Source organism: Pseudorasbora parva, chromosome 22, assembly GCF_024679245.1.
Source record: "Pseudorasbora parva isolate DD20220531a chromosome 22, ASM2467924v1, whole genome shotgun sequence".
In the NCBI taxonomy this organism is placed as follows: domain Eukaryota; kingdom Metazoa; phylum Chordata; class Actinopteri; order Cypriniformes; family Gobionidae; genus Pseudorasbora; species Pseudorasbora parva.
This window is the reverse complement of record NC_090193.1, coordinates 20,888,987-20,900,407: the sequence shown is the minus strand read 5'-3', so window position 1 is coordinate 20,900,407 and position 11,421 is coordinate 20,888,987. Positions and strand designations below refer to the sequence as shown.

Genomic DNA, 11,421 nt, shown 5'->3' with positions numbered 1-11,421 from the left:
TGGGACGGGTAAGTTTAAGGGTAAAGTTAGAGACAGGTGTGGTGGGACGGGTAAGTTTAAGGGTAAAGTTAGAGACAGGTGTGGTGGGACGGGTAAGTTTAAGGGTAAAGTTAGAGACAGGTGTGGTGGGATGGGTAAGTTTAAGGGTAAAGTTAGAGACAGGTGTGGTGGGACGGGTAAGTTTAAGGGTAAAGTTAGGGACAGGTGTGGTGGGTTGGGTAAGTTTAAGGGTAAAGTTAGAGACAGCTGTGGTGGGATGGGTAAGTTTAAGGGTAAAGTTAGGGACAGGTGTGGTGGGACGGGTAAGTTTAAGGGTAAAGTTAGGGACAGGTGTGGTGGGACGGGTAAGTTTAAGGGTAAAGTTAGAGACAGCTGTGGTGGGATGGGTAAGTTTAAGGGTAAAGTTAGGGACAGGTGTGGTGGGTTGGGTAAGTTTAAGGGTAAAGTTAGAGACAGCTGTGGTGGGATGGGTAAGTTTAAGGGTAAAGTTAGGGACAGCTGTGGTGGGATGGGTAAGTTTAAGGGTAAAGTTAGAGACAGGTGTGGTGGGATGGGTAAGTTTAAGGGTAAAGTTAGAGACAGGTGTGGTGGGATGGGTAAGTTTAAGGGTAAAGTTAGAGACAGGTGTGGTGGGATGGGTAAGTTTAGGGGTAAAGTTAGGGACAGGTGTGGTGGGTTGGGTAAGTTTAAGGGTAGAGTTAGGGACAGGTGTGTTGGGATGGGTAAGTTTAAGGGTAGGATTAGGTGTAAACAGGTGTAAATTAGGTGTAATTACAGATGTAATTGCATGCAAGTAATTAAAAATGTTTTTTAGTACAATGTAAAAACGTACACAGTAAGTGCATTGTATCAAATGATTAATTAAAATGTTAGTACATAGTAGTCAAGGAAACCTAATATAAAGCTGGTCCAATTAATTTAACTAATTTAACACTGTACATTGACAGCCCTATACCCTTAGTGCACTCATTGTCATCAAACGAGTTCCCTCAGAGTCACAAAATGTCTGCCCTTTTGGTACTGACACGCCAGCCAGTTATTGACAGCAGAAAGACATGCTTCTTGATAAATCGCACAAAGGCACACTCGCCTCGCGCTGTCAGAATATATCAATCGCCTGGCTGCCCCATCAGCTCAAGGTAATGGCGTTTAGCTCGACACCCAGATGCGTCCGCCACAGGGATAGAGACAGTTAGCCATGCTTGAAATCTTATTTGATTTCAGGCTGATCTGAGATTTATTACTCTGAGACCATCATAACAGCGCCTTAAAATCCAGAACAAGATGGCTATGGTGGAACGCCGAGCGGTTAATTCCAGTGTTGCGGTCCTGGAGGAGAAGCCGCGAAAAAAATCTCACGATTATCCCCGGAGTCTGCTCACTGTGCTTAATGGCGCAGTGGAGAATTTTACAAATGACTTTTGCTGCCAAGTGTGTAAAAAGAGCCCCACACAGAAAAAGGCTTATTCAGATGCATTTAAGCTATTCATAGTGCACAAATATTGCATGCACTGTTTGGTCGTTTATTAGCTTATAATGCCACTTAACAACCAATCTTTTTCACTCTATGAGATCATTTTTTTTGTGGGTTGTCAGTTGCTGTAGTCTCAAGGGCCGGAGATGTGTGAGATGAAGTTGCCCGAGTGTCCAAGATGTGACGCCTGCCTGTGTGTGAGAAAGGTGCAAGACATGAAAGATAGCGTGAGACCTCAATCTTTGATTTGGCTGCATGATTTCTCTGCACAGTTTTTTTTTTTAAATCCAGGGAATTGCTCATCAACCGTTAAAGGGTTGCAATGTACGCTAGTGTATCAGTGCTACTTAGGAAGGAAGTGGGGTTGCGTGTGCTTGGTGCTCCTGTCTTTCCTGTGACTCTATTATGCCAGTAGGAGGCAGTATGGCCTTTGTTCTTGGTTTTTTGGTGGTGATGGTGAGTCTTCCCATGAGTGCTGAGCCTCCAACCTCTCGCTTCTCTGCACACTAACAAGGCACACACAACCCACACACATGCTGTGCTTACAAGTAAGTTGACTTAGTTTTTTTATATACAGGAGCACAAATGTTTTATATTTATAATTGGGATATTCACACTTGAAATCACATTTAACCATTCTGCACTTTTAAATATAAGTTCCAATTAGCATCAAAATGGTAGTGACTGATTTCATGTAAACGATTACAGGTAGTTTTTAAGATTTTTTCCACCCAGAAACTCATAAGTGGCTCTAATGATGCAACTGTGACTCTAATGCTTTTTTGACAATGTGTCCTTTAACCGATACGCCTAGTATATAGGTCGTAATACGACCCATAGGAGCGTTTTCTAAAGTTGCACCCCTATCGACAATATTTTAGTTAATTAAATATGATGCACAGGAGCGTTTTCTAAAGTTGTGCTCCTATTGACAGCAGGACACTTTCATTTCAAAGCATTTTTCCCTTTTATCTGCTTAATATTTCTGGGTTTGCATAGCTCAGTTGGTAAAGCATTGCACTATACAATACAACAACATGTGATCATGCGATCGTGAGTTTGATCCCAGAGAACGCATGTGCTCATAAAGTGTGTGTGCACTATAAATCACTGGGTAGGTTTAGGGATGGGGTGGGTGTAGTTGTAAATAAAAAAATATATATATTTTTGTTAAATGGAAATATGACAAATGGTGGTAAAAACTGTATTAAAGCTACACTGTGTAACTTTTTTAGTTTATTCTTAGCTAAAAACACAGCCTAGTTCTTTCAAAAATATATGTGCACATTAATGTATATTTACTTCTTTCAAGTAATAAAGTATTCTCATAAGTTTGTAATATGCCATTGAAAATACATACGGATGAGGGGTTTGAATGCTGGTTGCCATGTTGCCCCTCCATCTTGAAAGTACATTAGAAGGACATAGCCATAAATTCAAGCTTCGCCTTTCGTGTTTTAACACTCGATGGCACCGTGTCGAATGTGAAGAGGGGGATTGTCATGTTAATCTTGGACTAAATCAGCCACCGTAGGATACCTTTACACCGCTAGATGGGGAAAAATATCACACAGTGTAGCTTTAAAATGAACACGGATTTTGATTGGTAACGACAGTCTTGCCTCATGAAATGAAGTCAGACGTAACACGACACTGTCATTATTTTTATGCCAGCTAGAGGGCGCATGACTTTATGTAAATATAGGTCGTAATAAGGTGCTTGAAAAACGACCTATAGAGTCGTATTTTTTTGGAGGACAAATTGTTTTTTGAATAGCACAATATATATATATATATATATATATATATATATATATATATATATATATATATATATATATATATATATATATATATATATATATATATATATATATATATATATGTACAGTTAGTCTATACAGTAGATTAACTTTTAAAAAGTTGGCGTTGGAAAGAAAAGCCTCTTATGCTCACCAAGGATACATTTATTTGATCAAAAATACTGGTATTAAATACTGAGGTATTACACTATATATTATTACAATTTAAAATAAATGTTTATTTAAATGTATTTTAAAGTGCCGCTATTATGCTATTTTAAAGGATCTTATTTTTGTTTTGGTGGTCTCCTACAACAGGTTTACATGCATCAAAAGTAAAAAAAAAGACACATTTTCTTACAATATACGTACATTGCACATCACATTTTTCAGTGATTCTCAAACAACTCAATGAATGAATCAGTGTCTCTAAATCCCTCCTTTCTGTGAGCCTACTTCAGCTCTAGAGGCTTCCTCAGTCCTCAGCGATTGTACACACTGTAAAGACAGTAGCGATGGCGTTGATTTTACCCATCCAAGCGGAAGTCTGATAATGAAACATTGGAAAAACTAGTGATTCAACACAAACCTCCATCGCAAGGATACGTACGCTGCTCATGTTGAGGTAGATTATGAAATTTTGCAACTGTAATTACAAGTGTTACAAGCGCATATGATAGCTGAACACTAATCTTGCGTAGTCAGACCTTCAGACTGACGGCAGAATGTCTGGACTCTATCGCCCAAGAGGATATTTGACTGACTTGTAACGCAACCGATCACAGTTCGTTCTGTTCCGCGTCATGTTTAGGGGCGTGAAAATGTAAAGTCGATGTCCCTGCAATAACAGACCGGCGTGCATCTTAAATGATTAATTCATAAACATTGTTCAAGCTTACTGCAACAATGGAGCCGCGAACTTCACATACTTTTGAAAATCCAATGTTTAGTTGATCCTGGTAAGCGCTCACTGTCTCAGTTGTGAACAAGACAGCGTTCTTCTTCAATGAGGGAGTTTGGAGTCGCATATTTGTTTCTAGGCAGACAGTAAAAGAACGCAACACACTCGCCTCGTGGACATCCTAGAATTCAACCAATCAGCGAAGACTTTGAAACTCCTGAAGTGTTTCCAGAAAAGTTTGTGTCCGTGGGCGTGACGTCTGAGGCTGAGACTAGCCGAACACTAACGTGAATGACAACGTACAACATAGGCGGGCACTATGCAAATGTATTTTTATTGATGTTGAACCGCAACACAGTGGGATTCGAATTACAAATGACTCGTATATGCAGTTTAGTTCTTTCTTTTGGTAGACAATATGTATTTATCGTGCACTTTTGACTTCACAACTTTGCGGAACGTTTACAGTCACAAACAGCTATATTACACACTACACATGAAAGGGAAAATATATTAAAAAAACATAATAAGGACACTCTAATTATTGTTGTAATGGCATACACTGAAAAAAAGTGTGTTGGATTAACATTATTTAATTGTGTATTTCGGTCCCACATTAATTCATTGCTTTAAACAAACATAATGTGTTCATGTAACTTCAACATCATGGAATGAATACATTTTAAGTTACTCAATTAAGTAGTTTCAAATTGAACTTTATATGACTCCCTGGCATGATTCAGACATTCAATTTCATATATATTCGTCCATCCACTTCAATTGCATATACTTTAATGTTACACAACTTAATTATAATACTGCACTAGCTAGTTCTAGCACTAACTAGCTCCTTCAGCCAAGTCATTATGACATTCGTTGCATTAGTCCACAGACTAAGCAAATGCTCCACTCTTCTCCACAATGGTAACCCACAATAATTTAAATTGTTCTAATAATTCCAACATAATTGAATATTAAACTCTATTAAACACAATCAAGTCTCCCCCTTTCTCATTTTGCTCAGGAATACATTAAAAAAAACAAAAACACGTTTACATATAAAATAACATTTACTCGCTCTTGATTTAGTCATATGCAAATCATGCTGGTAACTAACAAGCCCCACCCAGTTTCAGTTAATGCAACACAAATCATTCATGTAACACAACACAAACAGATTAAGTTTGACTTCAATTTGACTTACATTTAAGTGGATTGAACACAATCAAATTAAGTTTGGACAAAATGTATAGTAATTGTGTTGCTTTAGCTCATTTGTGTGAGCTGAATTTTCAGTAGCCATTAATCCAGTCTTCACATGACCCTTCATAAATCATTCTAATATGGAGCCACTAAATGATAAAGTAAAAAAAAAAAATGTATGGGAGGAAGAAATATCTCAGAAACGTTTTGTGTTCCCCTGAGAAACCTTGTTTCGCTTGCAAAGTGTTTTGTGTTCTTTGCGAGAAAACACAATGTTTCTCAGGGGAATGAAAACATTTTGCAAGCAAAATGCTAAAACATTTTAACAAACTTATATTTTTCCATAATGTCCCAGGACTATCCAATTGCATACAGAGTCATTTGAATAATGCTCTTTTATCATGCCTCTTGTGCAGTAGGAAATACAGAGCAGACTCCCCAGACCAATGTTCAGCCTTGGTCTGGTGATAGCCAGCCAATGATATACCCTCGTTCTTGAAAACCATTAGGTGGTTTTCAACTTGAATCACAATGTTCGCAGTTTTGTTTATTTATTTATTAGATTTCTTATTGTTTATTAGATTTAGCTAGTAATTTTAGTAATGTTAATACATTTCTAATTTTCATACATTTAAAAAAAGTTGTTTTATCATGTTTTATTTGTATTTTTTCAGCTTTATTTCAGGTTTACGTTTTTTTCCCCTTTCAAGTTCTAGCTTAACAAGATTAACACTGCATGCTTCAGATACAAAATCACATATCGCAGACACTTTTTCAGATAAAATTCATAAATGTGCCTCTCATTCCCCCATCCCCTCATCTCCAGAATACAGAGGCACACCATCCATCATTCATTATCTCTCCGATACCCGTGCAGGATCCGACGTGAGGCCCCATGGTGTCAGTCATAGTCACAGTTAGAGATCTGCCCTTATCTGTTGTTTATCCAGCGATGTTGGGGCTGACAGAGACGGAGCGCGTCGGGCTCTCGACTGGCATGTGCATGGGCATCCAGCCTGTAAGCTCATTCTCTCTCATGGACTCCACATACTTCCTCTAATTAAAGCCCAGTCGGCAGGGTCCATGTTGGACAGAGAGGACAGGGTGAATGGGGTAATGTGACTACACATGGAGCCTCAAGGGAAGAAGGTAGAGAGGTGAGTTCAGGAGGAAATTGGAAGAGAAGGAAGAGTAGAAAGAATGAGGCCTCTCTAAGCTGAGGAGCACCACCTTTCCCAGGAGGAAGCTGTCAAACAAACTCCACACCATAGCTGGAAAGGGAGTTCATGGTTTAATGAAATGGAAACCTCTGTGTTTTGTGTGTGCAGAACCACTATGAATGAAGGTGATTATCGTTATTAAAAGATTTCAACATTTAAAATACGTTCACCTCCTCCTAGAGCTCGTAATTACAAATTGCAAGCTGGGAAATTTCGGCTCTTGTATGCGGTCGCTGGACCACCTGACCACTGCAGATTAATTTGGGCAGCCATTCATAATGTTGCCATAGAAATAGAAAATAATTCTCAGCTCAGAGTAGAATGCTATGTTTTGTCATTCTAAAAATTACGGTAATTACGGCATGGTGTAAAATTAGAGTGCACATTAAAATAATACCAGGATTTCATGATTCTTTATTGAATTGCATTTCACTTTAAAACATAAAGTATGGACTGTTTATTAAAGGGATACTCCACCACTTTTTCACATTAAACTATGTTATTCCCTTAACTAAGACAAGTTGATACATACCTCTCTCGTCTCAGTTCGTGCACTTAATCGCTCTGACGCACGGTGACGATCTGATAGCATTTAGCTTAGCCCACTAAGCCCAGTTCATTCACTATGGTACCAAACAGAGATCAAGTTAGAAGCGACCAAACACCTCCACGTTTTCCCTATTTAAATACAGTTACATAAATAGTTGAACAAATAAGTATGATGGCATAAAATAAAACATGGTGCTTTTCTAAATGGATTAAAAAGGAGAACTATAATGTATGGTGGAATAGCACTTCTGAGAGTACTTAGAGTACTTTTTACTGCGCCGAGCTAAACAACACTTCCCATAATTCTTTGTGGCTACAGGATAATAATAAAAGGTGCGTTCACACCATGTCGTAATTACGGGATTAACTAAAAACCGTTCACCTATGCTTGTAATTATAGCTCGTAAACTGGGAGAGCTCCTACTTATACTACATGAGTACTGCAGATTTTTTGTGTCATTGATAGTGTTGCCATAAAAGCACAGTCCGAGGACATGAACAGCTTCAAGTCGAACATCATGTGTTGCCATCTCGAAATTACGGTAATTACATCATGGCATGAACGCAGCAAAACTCAAAAATCGTTACGTACTTCATTCAACATAAACTTAAAGGGTAAGTTTACCCAAAAATGAAAATTCTGTGATTAATTACTTACCCTCATGTCGTTCGACATCCATAAGACCTCAGTTTATCTTCTGAACACAAATGAAGATATTTCTGTTGAAATGCGATGGCTCAGAAAGGCTTTTATTGACACCAATATTATTTCCTCTCTCAAGACCCATAAAAGGCACTAAAGACGCCGTTACAAAGTCCGTCTCACAACAGTAGCTCTACAATAATTTTATGTGCGCAATTTTGTGTGCAAAAAAACTAAATATGACTTATATAGTGATGGGCCGATTTCAAAACAAAGTTTCGAACCGTTATGAATTAGCTTATTGATTCATGATTTGGATCGCTTGTCAAACTGTCAAACTGCTGAATTTACGTGACATTGGTGATCCGAATCATGAATCGATTCATAACCATTCGAATCTTTGGTTTGAAATCGGCCCATCACTATAAGTTGTTATTTAGTTTTTTTTTGTGCTCAAAAACTCATCGCTTCATTAAATTATTGTAGAGCCACTGTAGTGAGACGGACTTTGTAACGACGTCTTTAGTGCCTTTATGGGTCTTGAGAGAGGAAATGACATTGGTGTCAATGAAGGCCTTTCTGAGCCATCGGATTTCAACAGAAATATCTTCATTTGTGTTCTGAAGATGAACGGAGGACTTACAGGTGTCGAACGACATTAGGGTAAGTAATTATTGACAGAATTTACGTTTTTGGGTGAACTAACCCTTTAAACCAAGGCAAAATCTCGATTGATCTTTATTTCATTTTATTTCATTTTTTAGTAAAATCTTATATTTATATTTTATTTCAGAATTTCTTTTTCAATTGCTGAAGGCTATTTTTTTGTAGTTTACAAAAACAACACTAATGTTTCAAATGCAAAATCACACATCACAAACACTTTTTCAGATTAAATTAATGTGTGTGCCTTTTGTTACATCATCACATACTACTATATTTTGTTGCACTAGCGCTGAAAAGCTTTGTCAGTAAATGAAAAAGTTACACTTTATTTCGATAGTCCACTTTTGACATTCTACTAACTATAAGTAACTTTGCAAACAAACATGCCAACTAACTCGCAATAATTTGCCACTACATGTAAAATAACTGTCAGAGCATTAGTAGGGTTAGGGTTGGTAGAATAAGTTGACATGTACTTTCAAAGTTACTTATAGTTAGAAGAATGTCTAAAATGGACTATCAAAATGAAGTGTTGCTTGTGAAAAAAAACAACGCATCCATATAAGCCTAAATCACTTGAAATCTCACTTCAAAAGAAACTTCCAAACTTTCATGTAGTAAGAGGCAATAATATACCTATTGCATGACCTTTCTTTCATTACTTACTGTTGTGTATTAAAGACATGGTGTGCCACGTGAATGTGTTTTAATCTATTCCCAGGCCTTGCTGGTCATTCCATTCACCTTTTATTAAATATCTGACACATTTCAGACTGACCATATAGGCATTTTTATGTTCCACTGCATCGTTTTTCCATTTGTTTTGCCATGTAAATATGCAAAAAATCTATAAAAACAGTTTGGGGTAATTGGCCCTTGGGTCATTCTGTTCTATAATGAATGTTGGCTAGTTATGCCCTAGCCAGGAGAAGGAAGCAAAACATAAATGTTCACCTCAAATCCTTGTCACCTGCTTGCTTTCCCTAGTGACAGCAGGACATATGGTTATGCCACATATAAATAAATCAGTGAACCCAGAGTGACTAGTCACGTTTGTGTTTAAGGAATGCTAATGGTGTTTGAAAACTTCATCTACAATGTGATTTAAATCATTTGGATTTGTTATTTTTCACTGCCATCTGTTTTATAACACATCTAACCATGCCATAATGCATTCGGCCAATTCTTATTACCACATTGCAGCAACAATGAAACATTAATTGATGCTCACACACCTCACTGCATGCAAAGAGGAGTCCGTATTTCTTAGAGACAAATCTTGGCTGTAATTGAGCACTCATGTTAGACTGGCTGTAAAATAAAATCCAATGCTTGAATTATTTATTTTTCGGTCCGAACAGAAGAATAGTGCTGTTTATTATATATGTACTGCTAGGGGAAGTGGGAGAGAGAAAGAGAGAAAATAGGGACCTGCCAGCCCTTTAGATGCTTGTTAGATTCTGTCACTCTCATTAAATATAGATGCTGTTTCTTATATTGGATGAGTTGTTATTATTAATGATTAGGGTTAAATCCACGAGTAAACCTTTAAATAACTTTGTTTATTTACATCTATACACAAATAAAGTTGACATTTACTCTCTTGATCTCTCACACTGTTACTCTGCTTAATGAAAGAGTAGATTTAACATGCTAATCGTGCTAGCTGGGAAACAGAGAAGCAGCATTGACATTTTCTTTTTGTATATACACTATATTACCAAAATAATTGGGACACCCTCCAAATAATTGAATTCAGGTGTTCCAATCACATCCATACACTGTCAAAAAAAAAGGTACATTGCTGTCACTGGGTACAAAACTGAAAAGGTACTAATATGTATCTTTCAGGTACTTTAAAGTACTAATTTGCACTCTTAAAGTACTGATATGTACCCTTTAAAGTACTAATTTGCACTCTTAAAGTACTGATATGTACCCTTTAAGGTACTAATTTGTACCATTTAGGGGTTAGTAAGGTAAAAAGATGTACCTTTTCACTTTTGTACTTTAGGGTACAGCCCCAGTGACAGCACTGTACCTTTTTTTCTGAGAGTGTAGCCACAGGTGTATAAAATCAAACACGGAGACATGCATATGCTTCTACAAACATTTGTGAAAGAATGGGTCACTCTCAGGAGCTCAGTGGATTCAAGCGTGATACCATGATTTGTTGCCACCTGTGGAATAAGCCCATTCCTGACCTCCAAACTTCAGGAGGCCTCCAGATTAGTCCAAGAACAGTGCATAGAGAGCTTCATGGAATAGGTTTCATGCAAAGTGTTGGATGCAGTGGTGTAAAACACAAGTCCAACTTTGTGGGAACAGTTTAGAGATTGCCCCTTCCTGTTCCAATAATATAATATAATATAATATAATATAATATAATATAATATAATATAATATAATATAATATAATATAATATAATTAATATAATTTTTGTCTTGATTTATATTCTCAATAATACTTTAAAATATTACAATTTAAAATTACCACTTTTCTATGGAATCATATTTTTTTTTATTATTCATATAATGATTAATCAAAGCAGACAACTGGAAGTTGAAATGCATGGCTTTGACCCTTTGCGGTAATTTATGCATTCATTTACATTATTAGTTAATATGTTATTAGGGAATTAATACATGATGTCATATTTAATTAATATCAATCTATATATTACTTAAAGGGTTAGTTCACCCAAAAATGTAAATTCTGTCATTAATTACGTTACTCTCATGTCGCTCAACACCTGTAAGTCCTCCGTTCATCTTCTGAACACAAATGAAGATATTTCTGTTGAAATCCGATGGCTCAGAAAGGCTTTCATTGACACCAATGTCATTTCCTCTCTCAAGACCCATAAAGGCACTAAAGACGTTGTTACAAAGTCTGTCTCACTACAGTGGCTCTACAATAATTTTATGAGGCGACAAGAATAGTTTTTGCAAAAAAACTAAAT

The 11,421-nt window shown here is 37.0% G+C and overlaps 1 protein-coding gene across 1 annotated transcript in view; it reads left to right on the top strand.

Annotated features, from left to right (window-relative positions):
* Positions 1–11,421, top strand: part of tafa4b (TAFA chemokine like family member 4b) — an 85,170-nt gene that overhangs the window by 28,159 nt on the left and 45,590 nt on the right. The window lies entirely within an intron of this gene.